At 36.0% G+C, this 14,174-nt stretch overlaps 1 protein-coding gene across 11 annotated transcripts in view; it reads right to left on the bottom strand.

Annotated features, from left to right (window-relative positions):
* The window catches only part of ATP2C1 (ATPase secretory pathway Ca2+ transporting 1), a 152,123-nt gene that overhangs the window by 107,415 nt on the left and 30,534 nt on the right, over nt 1–14,174 (bottom strand). Inside the window, exon 1 of one of the 11 annotated variants that reach the window (XM_070238142.1) lies at nt 11,157–11,306. The exons of 9 other annotated variants lie outside the window; for them this stretch is intronic. The gene's annotated coding sequence lies outside the window, so the exon portion shown is untranslated. Of the gene's footprint in view, nt 1–11,156; nt 11,307–14,174 lie in introns of those variants that run through there. One more of the 11 variants, XM_070238144.1, reaches the window with a different exon arrangement.

Genomic DNA, 14,174 nt, shown 5'->3' with positions numbered 1-14,174 from the left:
TTATCAACAACTCAGACAAATATCTAAATAGCATGCTTATCCAAGACGACACCTCAAAGGTGAAGAGGGGCAGCCATCTTGCCTCATAATTCAAATGAGCTTATCAGCTGAATCAACAAATAGAGGCAATATACTACCACTTTCAGATTTACAAAAGCACATATACTTACCAGAGATAAACGTAAAAACAAAAACTCAAAAACCAACAACTAAGGTACCGGATACTAAGGCTCTAGAGTAACAGTTCAGATAAACACATGTGTAAGTTGACCTTTTAAAGAGCTGTGAAATTCTCAGTGTAACCCTACTGCAAAAAAGGTAAACATCATCTTAAACTGCATTATGAGTACAGCTTTTAGACCAAGAGAGTAACGGCCCTAGAGTACTGTATGATCCAACCACACCTTGAGGATTCTATATTCAGTTTAGGGCATCATTAGGGCCTGTTCCAAAGTGTGGCATATTACGGTGACATTTTGGAAATGATGTCTTAAGAAGACTGATGGAATAAGTTAGCAATATTTGGCCTACAGAAGAGAATTATGAAGGGCAATGCATGACCATTAATTGGATCTCAATAAAAGTTTCTAAACAAAGGATATGAGAGGCATCTTCAATTATTTTAAGGACTGCTATATGAAACATGACATTCTGCCAAGATTAAGGACAGAACTAGCATCGACAGACAAAAGTACAGAGTTTGCAATCACCAAAAACTCTCTAGGAGAGAATGTTGGTGATTTTTATATGCAGTGAGAAGTTGGTTCCTTCAACGTGAAGATTCTAGGAATGGTTCGGCAAAGTGCAGGGAGGTATCACCACCTCCTTATTGCTGGTGGTAATAAGGTTTGTGAGAATGAATTAGCAACTTCTGTTAAGGAACATAACTGTGAAATAGTTACCTTCCACACTGAACTGTAAGTTCGAGAACATGGACCCAAAGAACAGCAGCACAATCAGGCTCTGATGTAGACTAGCACTTAAATATTCCTCATTCAAGAAATTAAAAACTAGCCTAATCACAAATCATGTTCACAATCACAATCATAAATCATATTTTTTTCCCAATACTTGGGAATAAAACAGAAGGTTCTAAATGTTACTAAACATTTGTATCCAAAAGCTAAATCTAATCCCTTTTCAGTAGAGCAATACAAATCACAAAAAAATGCATTTACCTCTGGAGATCAACAGGGATAACACACAAAATAATGAACTTGAAAGAAAAAACAAACCTCTTATTCCTAAAGAGTAGTATAATTTTTTAATTATACTAAGTCATTTTTAATGATTTTTTAAAATAAAAACCTGCTCATTGTCTTTAGAGCATCAAGTAATAAGAGAGGGTTTAATGTAATAAGCCCATCTCTCCGGTGCTACTGCCCAGAAGTGACCTCTGTTAACTGTTTCTGTGTATACTGCCAGCCATTTTCTATGCAGGTACATTACAAGGATTTTGTTTTTTGGGTTTTTTATTGTTGTTGCTGAGGAAGATTTGCTCTGAGCTAACATCTGTTGCTAATCTTCCTTTTTTTTTTTCACTTGAGGAAGATTAGCCCTGAGTTAACATCTGTGCCAATCTTCCTCTATTTTGTATGTGGGACGCTGCCACACCACAGCTGACAAGTGGTGTATGTTGCACACAGGATCTGAAGCTGCGAATTTGGGCCACCAAAGCAGAGGATGCTAAACTTAACCACTACGCCACGGAGCTGGCCCTGTTTTTTGTTTTTTAAATTACAAACAGAACCACATAACTACCACTTGCTTTTTTTACTCAATATATCTTGTACTTCTTTCTATTTCACCAAACATACTGATCTGCCTCATTTTTTTTATGGCTCACAGAGCATTTCATTATATAGTAGTAACCCAGTTTAGTCCTCTTGATGACAGACATTTGGGTTATTCCTGTCTTTTGCTATTAGAAATGCTGCTGTAGTGAACATCCTTGTACAAATCTCTTTGTATGCTTGCGCAAGTACAGGCACAAGATACATTCCTGTATGTGGAACTGTTGGGTGTTTGTATTTTTTATTCTCACGGCTATTGTTAAATTGCTCTCCAAAAGGATTGTGGCAAATGAGCTCCCAACAACAGTCAGAAGCTTCTATTTTCCCTATAATCTAACCATGACTACGCATCACCACATTTTTTAAATCTTTGCCTGTTTGATGAGTGGAAAATAGTTATTTTAATTCACATCGCTTCATTACTGAGGTAGAGCGCCTTTTCACATATCTTTTGGTCATTTACAACCTTTTCTGTGAAACACTTGTATATGTCCTTTAGCCGTTTTCCAAGTTATTGGCTATTTCTCATAGATTTAAAGAGCCTTCTGTAGGAAAGTAGCCTTTTGTCATTTGTTTCAAGTGTTTTTATCACTGGTTTGCAGTTTGTCTACTGACTTTTTTTCTATTCCCTTCTAAAATTTTATATGATTAAGCATTTCAATTGTTTCCATTATGGTTTTGGGGTTTCATCTCATGCTTAGTTTTTTAAAAAGCCTTCCTCATTCCAGCCTTACGCTTATTTCCTAAAAGTGAGCTAACTGTCCCTATACCATTTATTGAATAACACATCTTTTCCTCCACTAAATTATTCTCTGGGGAGGAGGACAAAGAGGAACAAAATATGACTAAGTCAAACTTTCAAAGCCATTTTGTACAGTTACCTATAACAAAATGACACCCAAATGCTCAAAAAGATCTTCTTATGTTTGTACCTATGAAAGAATATAACATCCTGAAAATAAAGGACAATTCAAAGCAATGTCTATGAAAATTCCAACTGCCTTTTTTTACAGAAATGGACAAGCTAATTCTAAAATTCATATGGAAATGCAAGGGACTCAGAATAGACAAAACAATCTTGAAAATAAAACAAAGTTGCTGGACTCATACTCCCCAGTTTCAAAACTTAGTACAAAAGTTACAGTAATCCAAACAACGTGGTACTAGCATCAGGACAGACATATAGATTAATACAACAGAATTGAGAGTCTAGAAATAAACCTACATATCTATGGTCAATTGACTTTTAATAAGGGTACCAAGACAAATAAATGGAGAAGGAATAGTCTTCAACAAATGGTGTTGGGATAACTGGATATTCCATGCAGAAGAATGAAGTTGGACCCTCACCTCACACCACATACAAAAATTAACTCAAAATGGATAAAATGTGAAAGCTAAACTATAAAATTCTTAGAAGAAAACACAGATCCTTGTCACATTGAATCAGGTAATGGTTTCTTAAATGTAACATCTAAAGCACAAAAAACAAAAGAAAGAATAAATAAACTGGACTTCAGCAAAATTTTAAAAGTTTGTGCTACAAAAGACACCATCGTGAACGTGAAAAGATAACCTACAGAATGGGAGAAATATTTGCAAATCATGTCTGATAAAGGTCTTATAAATGCTGCAGTAAAAACCCTTGCACAAATCTCTTTGTATGCTTGTGCAAGTAGAGGTATAGGACACATTCCTATCCAGTATCCAGAATATAAAGAATCTTAGAACTCAACAATAAAAAAGCAAATAACAAAATTACAAAAGGGGTAAAGGATATGAATAAACATTTCTCCAAAGATATGCAAATAGTCAATAAGCAAATGAAAAATACTTGACATCATTAGTCATTAGGGAAATCCACACCAAAACCATATGATATCATTTCATACCCCCAGGACAGCAATTAAAAAAAAAAAAGAAACAGAATAAGCGTTGGAGAGGATGTGGAGAAATTAACTGGAACCCTCACACGTTGCTGGTGGGAATGAAAAATTGTGCAACCTGTGGAGGTTCCATAATAAATCAAACACAGAATTACCATATAACCCAGCACTTCCACTCCTAAGCATATACCCAAAAGAACCAAAAATATATATTCACACAAAAACCTGTACATAAATGTTCACAGTAGTATTATTCATAATAGCCAAAGGGTAGAAACAATTCAAATGTCTATCAACTGATGAATGGATAAACAAAATGTGGTATATCCATACAATGGACTATTATTCAACCAAAAAAAGAATGAAATGATACATGTTATAACATGGCTGAATGGTGAAAACATGCTAAAGTGAAAGAAGTCAAACACAAAAGGTCACATATTGTATGACTTCATTTACATAAACTATTCAGAAGAAGTAAATCCACAGAGACAAAGAGTGGATTAACAGTTGACAAGGGCTGGGGAAAGGAGAAAACAGGAAGTGAATGTGAATGGATAAGGAGTTTCTTATAGGGCTGATGGAAATGTTCTGGAATTAGATCAATGCACAACCTTGTGAATATACTAAATACCACCAACTGTGCACTTTAAGGTGGCAAATTGCGTGGTATGTGAATTATATTTCAAAAAAACAGTAAATGACAGAATCTGTAGAATAAATTAACTCATGATTTACTCCAGTAATAAGAGAACTAGTACTCACTCTGTAGGTGACTTTGGGTCTAAAACTATGCATCCAGAACAAAGAAAATTTAGTTGGGGGATTGATTTCAAGTATTTATAGTTATGGGACCACAGATGGAATAAATTCTCAAGTGTAGAAGATGTAGAAACAAGACCTGTAACTAAGCAACCAAGAGAGCAAGCCCAAGAGAATGATCATCATAGCATAGCTCCTTTGAAGTGAACTGCTATCAGCCAAAGCAATTACAGCTATACCTAACTTTAAGCAAATCCACTTCTTTTAAGAAGAGATCTTCATTACAGATAAATGTAGAAGGGACATGGTCACCATTTACTTCAAAGGATTTAAGACAGGGCCCAGCCCGGTGGCGTAGTGGTTAAGTTCACGTGCTCTGCTTCAGCAGCCCAGGGTTCCCAGGCCCGGATACTAGGCGCAGACCTACACACCGCTCATCGAGCCATGCTGTGGTAGCATCCCACATACAAAATAGAAGAAGGCTGGCACGTTAGCTCAGCAACAATCTTCCTCAAGCAAAACGAGGAAGACTGACAACAGATGGTAGCTCAGGGCTAATCTTCCTCACCAAAAAAAAAAAGATTTAAGATATTAAAATCAAACAGGATGTGAGAAAAACATAAAATAGAATACAAACAGTAAATAAATGAACCTAACCTTAATACAAATGAATAACAGAATAGGCCAGAAGTAGGTAGGGAAGAAAAGAACTAACCTAACCTTGGAAAAAGATTTTGACTATGTACTGTAAAGCTAAAGATAAATATTATACTCTAGTTTAAAAATGGGTTTCTCACAGAGGACTAGGATAGCAACTCAAACTACTTTTGTGTGTGTGTACTAGGATTGAAAAATAAGTAAAGATATTGTGGATGAGAACCAGGTTTCTCACCTTTGGAGAAGGAAGTAACAAGGAAAGGGAAAAGGCTAGGAAGAAAAGAAAAAGACTAGAATGAACCATGAGGTATGGGATTGGAACTGGCAGTATAAGTACGAACTCATGATTTTTAATTTATATTTATATAGATGGATGGATAAGGAAATAAAAATATATGTGTATGTATATTCTATACATAAATTTGCTAGATCTATCTACTGAAAGGAGCTAGAAATACTGACACCCCAATAGTACTGAGCACACCTGGCATTCAGATCTTGGCTTCTAGATACCATTCTCTGGAGAATTGGTTGATTACATGGCTGGTGCACAGGAAAAATATGAGATGCACCTGAAGCATCTTGTGGTACCAGAAAGTATATTAGTACTCACAAAAGGATGGGGGCATTGTAGAACGGACACAGGAGTAAATTTGAAAGTGCTCTCAATGCCAAACCTAGAACAATCTGAGTAACAAAGTATTAGATTTTAGTGGCCAGCCCTGTGACCAAGTCGTGAAGTCCACATGCTCTGCTTTGGCGGCCCAGGGTTTCATGGGTTCGGATCCTAGGTGCCGACCTAGTACCCTTCGTCAGGCCATGCTGAGGCAGTGTCCCACAAAGCAAAGCAAGAAGCACCTACAACTAGAATATAGAATTATGTACTGGGGGGCTTTGGGGAGAAGAAGAAAAAAAACAAGAAGATTGGCAACAGATGTTAGCGCAGGTGCCAATCCTTAAAAAAAAATTAAAAAAGAAAAAATCATAAAAAATTTTAAAAGTATTCGATTTTAACCATAAGTAAAATAAATATCCACAAATCCATATAAATAATCGGACAATTAATAAATGGAAGAAAAGAGACAGTTCTTCCTTAGCAGTAGAATTCCAATTAATGAGCATAGAAGGAATGAGGGAAACAGAAAATCATCATTAAGCAAATACCACAGTAGTGACTGCTGCCAGCAACAACCACTGACAGATACAAAAGTTGACCCATGAAAAGTATGATGAGATGCAGGATGTTTGCAGTTTCAAAATACTTCCCCACAAGAGGAAAGTATTAATTACAAAGAAATCATTACATTACAAAGGAAAAACTACATTTATTATTAATTACAAAGGATAAGCCAGTAACTTTATAAGCACAGAAACCTGGTAGACACCTCCCTAATCCATGATCACAGTTAATATGACCAGTCATAAGACAGACTAATCATGAGTAAACATCAGACAAATCCAATTGAGGGACATTCTAAAAAAGAATGACTGACCAGTACTGTTCAAAAAGTGTCAAGATCATGAAAGATGAAAAAAAGACTGGGGAACTTAACAGATGGGAAGAGACTAAGAAGATGTGGTAACTAAATGCAAGATAGAATCCTGAATTGGATTCTGGACCAGTAAAAGAATAGTTTATAAATGTGAATTTCTTGGTTCTGATCATTATACTATTGTTATATAAGGTGTTAACATTAGAGGAAAGTGGGGGAAGGGTATACGGGAACTCTTTATAATAATTTTGCACTTTTGATGTAAGTCTAAAATTTTTTGATTAAAACGTTTAAAAGATTTTAGAGAAAAAGATTTTAAAAGATTCAGAGGTTTGTTTTTAAAACCTTTTTAAGTCTTTTTAAAAGATTTTAGAGGTTTTTCTAAACCTCTGAAAGTAAAGCAAATCTTTGTTCCATAATTGGAAGTTAAACTAAACAACAATTAGACAACACCATCTGAAACTTTTAGAAGTAATCAACAACTACAGCAAAGTTGCAGGGTATAAAATCAATTTACATAAATCAGTAGCAATTCTATAATAACGAGCTAACAGAAAAAGAACTCAAGAACAGAATACCATTCACAATCACAACAAAAAGAATAAAATACCTCGGGGTGAATTTAACTAAGGAAGGGAAAGACCTATACAACAAAAATTATAAGGCTTTTCTGAAAGAAATGGATGACACACAAAGAGATGAAAAGACATTCCACGTACATGGATTGGAAGAATAAACATAGTTAAAATGTCCATTCTACCTAAAGCAATTTACAGATTCAATGCCATCCCAATCAGAATCCCAATGACATTCTTTACAGAAACAGAGCAGACAATCCTAAAATTCATATGGGGCAACAAAAGACTCCGAATTGCTAAAGCAATCCTGAGAAAAAAGAACAAAGCTGGAGGCATCACAATCCCTGACTTCAAAACATACTACAAAGCTACAGTAATCAAAACAGCATGGTACTGGTACAAAAACAGGTGCACAGATCAAGGGAACAGAATTGAAAGCCCAGAAATAAAACCACACATCTATGGACAGCTAATCTTCGACAAAGGAGCTGAGGGCATACAATGGAGAAAAGAAAGTCTCCTCAACAAATGGTGCTGGGAAACCTGGAAAGCCACATGGAAAAGAATGAAAATTGACCATTCTTTTTCACCATTCACCAAAATAAACTCAAAATGGATCAAAGACCTAAAGCTGAGATCTGAAACCACAAGGCTTCTAGAAGAAAATGTAGGCAGTACACTCTTTGACATCAGTATTAAAAGGATCTTTTCGGACACCACGTCTTCTCAGACAAGGGAAACAATAGAAAAGAATAAACAAATGGGGCTTCATCAGACTAAAGAGCTTCTTCAAGGCAAAGGAAAACAGGATTGAAACAAAAAAACAACCAACTGGGAAAAAATATTTGCAAGTCATACATCCAACAAAGGCTTAATATCCATAATATATAAAGAACTGACACAACTCAATAACAAAAAGTAAAACAACCCGATCAAAAAATGGGCAGAGGATATGAACGGACATTTCTCCAAAGAAGATATACAGATGGCCAATAGGCACATGAAAAGATGTTCATCATCACTGATCATCAGGGAAATGCAAATCAAAACTACACTAAGATGTCACCTTACACCCATCAGAATGACAAAAATAGCTAAAATAAATAGTAACAAATGTTGGAGAGGTTGTGGAGAAAAAGGAACCCTCATACACTGCTGGTGGGAATGCAAACTGGTGCAGCCACTATGGAAAACAGTATGGAGATTCCTCAAAAAATTAAAAATAGAACTACCATACAATCCAGCTATCCCACTACTGGGTATCTATCCAGAGCTTGAAGTCAGCAATTCCAAAAGTCCCATGCACCTCAATGTTCACTGCAGCATTATTTACAATAGCCAAGACACAGAAGCAACCTAAGTACCCATCAACAGATGAATGGATAAAAAAGATGTGGTATATATATACAATGGAATACTACTCAGCTGTAAAAAAAGAACAAAATCGTGCCATTTGCAACAACATGGATGGACGAGGGAATTATGTTAAGTGAAATAAGCCAGATAGAGAAGGGCAATCTCTGTATGATTCCACTCATATGAGGAATTTAAAAATGTAGACAAAGAGAACAGATTAGTGGCTACCAGGGGAAAGGTGGGGTGGGGGGTGGGCACAAAGGGTGAAGGGGTGCACCTACAACACGACTGACAAACAATAATGTACAACTGAAATTTCACAAGATTGTAACCTATCATTAACTCAACAAAAATTAAGTTTAAAAAAAAAACCACCTGGAAAGAATGTGGCATTTTTTTGGTCAGTGAGTTAAAAGGTGGGTATAATATTTCATTTACTGATATATCAGTTTGCATAAATTATTTCAAGTCCTGAGAGAAATTTGATACAAGGATGAGGGAAGCAGGTATCATATCATCTACATATTTTTTTGTTGTTTTTGGGTTTTTTTTGGTGAGGAAGATTGGCCCTGAGTGACCATCTGTGCCAATCTTCCTCTATTAAGTATGTGGAATGCCACCACAGCACAGCTTTGGTGAGTGGTGTATAGGTCCATGCCCAGGATCCAAACTCAAGAACCCTGGGCCACCGAAGCGAAGCACATAAACTTAACCACTATGCCACCAGGCTGGCCCCATTTTTCCCATTTTAAATGGTTTTCCTCAAAAGTTATTTAATTTTTCTAACCAACTATTTTAATGAGTAGTATGTTTAAATAATTTTAGTTTAATATGAAAAACAGACTGTTATTTCTAAATTCCACCCGCTGTTAATAAAAGAAACATTAGCAAGGGTCCAATAAATAGTTCACTAAACTCAAGCACCTTTAACCTATTAATCCATGTTACAGATGGGGAATTAAAGTATAGGAAAACTGAACCCATCTTTTTCCTAAAAGGAAAGAGAGAGCAGCAAAGGACTCCTTAAAATTGAGAATGCCAAACAACTATGTAACGTAAGTAGACATTAAACACAGTGAGGCTATGACTAAAACGCATTTCCAAAGAAATGGTCCCTTGTATTAGAATTGAAAATACATGTGTCCTGTCTCTAACATGAATGAAAGAGCTGGTGGAAACATCAATACTTTACAAAAGACAGTAAAAAGGTTCTTGACAAGCAAAAGAAAGCACCTAATGAAGACCCTAATAAGTAAATCTCAGGAAAAGTGCCGATGTCAGAGGGGTCTACTTGAAATTTTGTGAATGGATAAAAAGAGAAAGGGCATTACAGACACAGGAAGTCTGGCATTTTCTAAAAGAAACAGACTCCTTCGGTCTTAATTTCAAAGAACAATGAAATTGCTTTCATACAGTAAAAGTTCTGAAAACAAGTAAAATTATGAGTTTAACCTCACTGATTAGTAGGAAAACTTTTAATCTAGATGTCCACATTTTGCTTACTGCTAAGTTACAAATCACAAAATACTCAAAATCCAAACCAAAGTAGAGTCAAAATCATAATCTGATGAAATCATGAGACAAGCACTAAGATTATATAGGTTTCCTGGCCATCCCACTCATCTCTCAGAAAAAATACATGAAGCCTTGAAATTAGAAGTTGTTCAAGAGACCAATGACAAAAACAAATTCCCCATATCTATTCATCAACCAAGGTAAGGCAAATTAGCATTTCCCAAACAGCTCTTTCACGTTAGCACTTACATTACACATCTTGACCTACCTAATCCTAACAAGCCTGAGGGAGAGTCACCATCATCCCTTCACAAGCGAGGAAACCAAGGCTTAGAGGAGTGAACTTCCTTGCCCTTGGTCAGAACAATCTTTCTCAGTCTCAGTACCACTGACAACTGCTCGGAGCCGGGGGACCATCTTGTGTATTGTAGCGCGTTTACCAGTATCCCTGGCCTCTACTCACTGGATGCCAGTAGCATCACCCCTAGTTCTGACAAACAAAAGCATCTCTAGACATTGCCAAATGTCGCCTGGAGGGCAAGACTGCCAGCAACTGAAAACCACTGAGTTAAGAGTGAAGAAGCCAACGTTTTCAATAGACAACACCTACACGCCAGATTCTGTTCAAGTTGAATTAGCGACAACTGAGGGTCTTTGCCCTCAAGAGCTCACTTTGACTCCTGGTCTTCTAGCCCTACTGGTGTTCGATTTTAAAACAAACCTGTCTCCACACACGATCTATGACATGTGTGCCACAACAGTCTGATCTTCAACATACTCCGCTTGGCCAGTCCCCATATCAGCTAACTCCTCCAACCACCGTCAGTGGCACCTCCACTCACCCACTTATGCTGGTTTAACAGCTTGTAGTCATCTCTGACACAACCTTCCCCTTCATTCCCTGTATCCAGTTACTGCCCAAGTTCTGCTAGTTTTTCACACGAGTAAATATCTCTTTTATCCATCTCTACTCTCCATTTCCATTATTCAATATAGATTCAAGCCCAATTCCTCTCCTTTTTTCTACTAACAGAAGAAATCCGAAGGAACTAATCTCTCTTGGTCCCTCGACTGAATTAACGGTGTACACCAAGATAGCATAACTGAACTACCAACCTCAAGATAGGGCGCCGGCAGACCTCAGAGTGGTCAGCAAAGACCACATCCTCTCTTCCTGGAGAGGGAAAGGAAACTGAAATTTCTCAACTGATCACAGACACTTTCACAGCCAGATGTTAACTCTCAGTAAATAGCACCCTGACAAGCATTAAGAAAAGGACATAGCAGAGATTAGTTTGCATGCCATTAAAAAGTGGCTTGCGTGCTATTTCTGGCACTTGTGCCATGAACCAATTTTGCCTGCTCCAAGGGAATGCAGATCTGACACTCAACAGACAAGTGAAGTAAAATTCCTAAAGAAAGCTGGCACTAACTAGCATTTCTGCCCATCCCAAGGTATAAACCCAAATGAAGGTAGGTAAAGCAAACATTCCACTAGGGAAACTCTAAAACAGCTGGTCAAATCAAATCTGGTGAAATAATTGCATAAAAAGGCACATATATCTTCATAACATACAGGAATGTACAACTAACTTATTTATACTGCAAATGAAAGGCTCTGATTTAAGATTAGAGGAAATCCAGGATCTGTTTTAAAGTTGATCTCTCCCTTGGGCAAAGAAAGAACTTTATTGTATTAACGGTTCTTAGGGAATGCATTCTCTTTTTTGACTTAAAGACACCACAATCAAGATAACTTTAAATCCAGTATCCAAAATTCACAACCTAATCGAAAGTTTTAATTTATACTTCACAGTTTTAAAAAACAATGTTCAAAAAGAGTATGATGGGTCACATCCTAAATATTTCTGCTTCAGTTCTCATTTCTGAGTTTTCCCGCAAAGGCTAAGCTTCAAACAGTACAGAGTGGCAAATATATTTAGTGTCAGGGTCCTGGACTATTCTGACTTTATCAGGTCATTCCTTTCAAGAAAGTAAATAAATAAATGAAAATCATTTCTACAAGTATGCTTCAACGTCTCAGAGTTTTCTAAGAAAATAAATATGTCATGCTAAATTGCTGTGTTGCCTCTTAGGGGACACAAGTTTAGGTCAGCACCTTTAAGAAATGATCAAAAGTCAAGCCAAAAGGCCTTACTTAAGCAAAGAATTATAATTAACAGGCATATTAAATAATTCCAATTCATGCATGTTCTAATATATGAAGAGAGAGCAAAGACTGAAGTTCAGTTAGATGCCCAGTTACAGCCATTTTAAGGTGACGGTTTGATCCCTGCTGCTATTGTCCTTCTCTGTCTATAACCTAGTACCTTGTAACACTTTATTCAGATTTTTTCTAAATGTATCCAATAAACTTAGCCTAAACCAATCCTACACAATCTGAGTAATTTCCTTCTAATTCTAAAAGGTCTATCTTTGTCAACAGGAAAGCCTTGAAGATGGAAGACACAGTTAACACATGCATATAAATATCAGGCATATAAATTCCAGAGGAAATGCATTAATTTAGCCTGACTATTTTTCCCCCCCAAGAAATCCTTTCCTGTAGGAAATGAAGGCATTAACCTAGAGCTCACCCAACCAGGTTTATTTAACTGCCTTTTACCAACAATTGTCCATACGAAAATCATCAAGATAATCTTGTCACAACTGATGCCTGAAATCATTATAAAAAGAATTTGTCTTTTAACAAAGTAAATATGGGGGGACCTCTTGAACCGATTCTTAAAAGCTTTTTAAGACGTTACATCTAACAATGGTGTAATTTAAAATTCACCCCAGCTAACTTTACCATTAAGCTGTGGTGTTCTTTCTAGCTTTAAAACAAAACTTAACCTTGCTAAAAAGGTTGTGTTTAACCAAGATCTCAAAAGAAAATCAGCTTTGAGTCCCAATAGTGTTCCCTAAGAAACTACTTTGATTGATACTGCTTCAGTTAACAGAGTTGAATTCTGATGACATTAAATGAATGAGAAAAACATTGAGACAAACCAAGTATTTAGGATTCAATTGTCAGAAGGCTTTTGCTTACAAATAATCTGTGCAGCATCCATCCTCTGGATTAAATTACCACAGTTTATAAAATGCTGCCACATACATAATCTCTTTTAGTTTCAACTCTTTTCCAGAAACACTAATTAAGAACATTAGTTTGTTGACAAATATTATTTTATTGTCAAAATAAATATAAATAATGCTATGACATAAAAATACACTATAAATAAAAATTATATATAAGTAATACATTATTTATATAATACAAATATGTCAAAAATATTATTTTATTGACTGCAAACAAAATAAATTACATTTCCCACATCTAAAGATAGAAAATATTTTTATAACCTGGTTTCCTATTTCCAGTTAAAGGAATACAATTAAGGTGGTTTCTCATCCCTTTTTCCTTATAGTTCCTCCAACTATCTTAAGACAATCTTTTCTTAAGACATTCCTAGATGATTAACAATTTGAACTTGAATAAAAACTATTTTAAAAAATGAAGTGTAAATAAACATACTATAACTTTCAAATGTTACACAAACAGAAGGGAGAATTTATTCCACACCTATTGGCTCTGCCTATAACCTTAAGCATGTCCTGGAATCTTGAAAATTATTACAATTCTATCCATTAGTAAAAAACACATTTCAGACTATATCAAAAAGTTTCATGTGCATTAAATTTATATTGGTTTTTCTATGGGAAAGGCCAAATTTATTCCAAAGAAAAAAATTCATTATTGGGAAGGAGAAACTATTTGCAAAATTCTCCGGCTAGAAATATCTTTTCTAATAAGCCATCCCTTTAAACACAAAAATAATCTGAAATATCAAAAAGAGTAATTTACTTGTGCATCTCAGATTCCTAAGTGGTATCTGTTTACATCTGTGATAAACATGCAAAGAGTTCCAAAGGATGTGGATAAATCCTAACCCACAAATGGATGTCTAGGACGGGTCCCTGAAATTTCAGGAGATTAACACTTCAAATACTTTTAGTGAAGTACTTCATGAAGCATCCTGGAGGCCAAGGCTAAAAGGTGGTCAAGCTTTGCTGAGAACGTTTAACTGGGTCATAGGAGAAAGGTCCAGAAGAATTGAAAGTGAAGTGCCA

Source organism: Equus caballus, chromosome 16 (genome assembly GCF_041296265.1).
Source record: "Equus caballus isolate H_3958 breed thoroughbred chromosome 16, TB-T2T, whole genome shotgun sequence".
NCBI classification, from domain to species: domain Eukaryota; kingdom Metazoa; phylum Chordata; class Mammalia; order Perissodactyla; family Equidae; genus Equus; species Equus caballus.
Note: the sequence above shows the minus strand (reverse complement) of the source record. Positions and strands in the feature narration are given on the sequence as shown.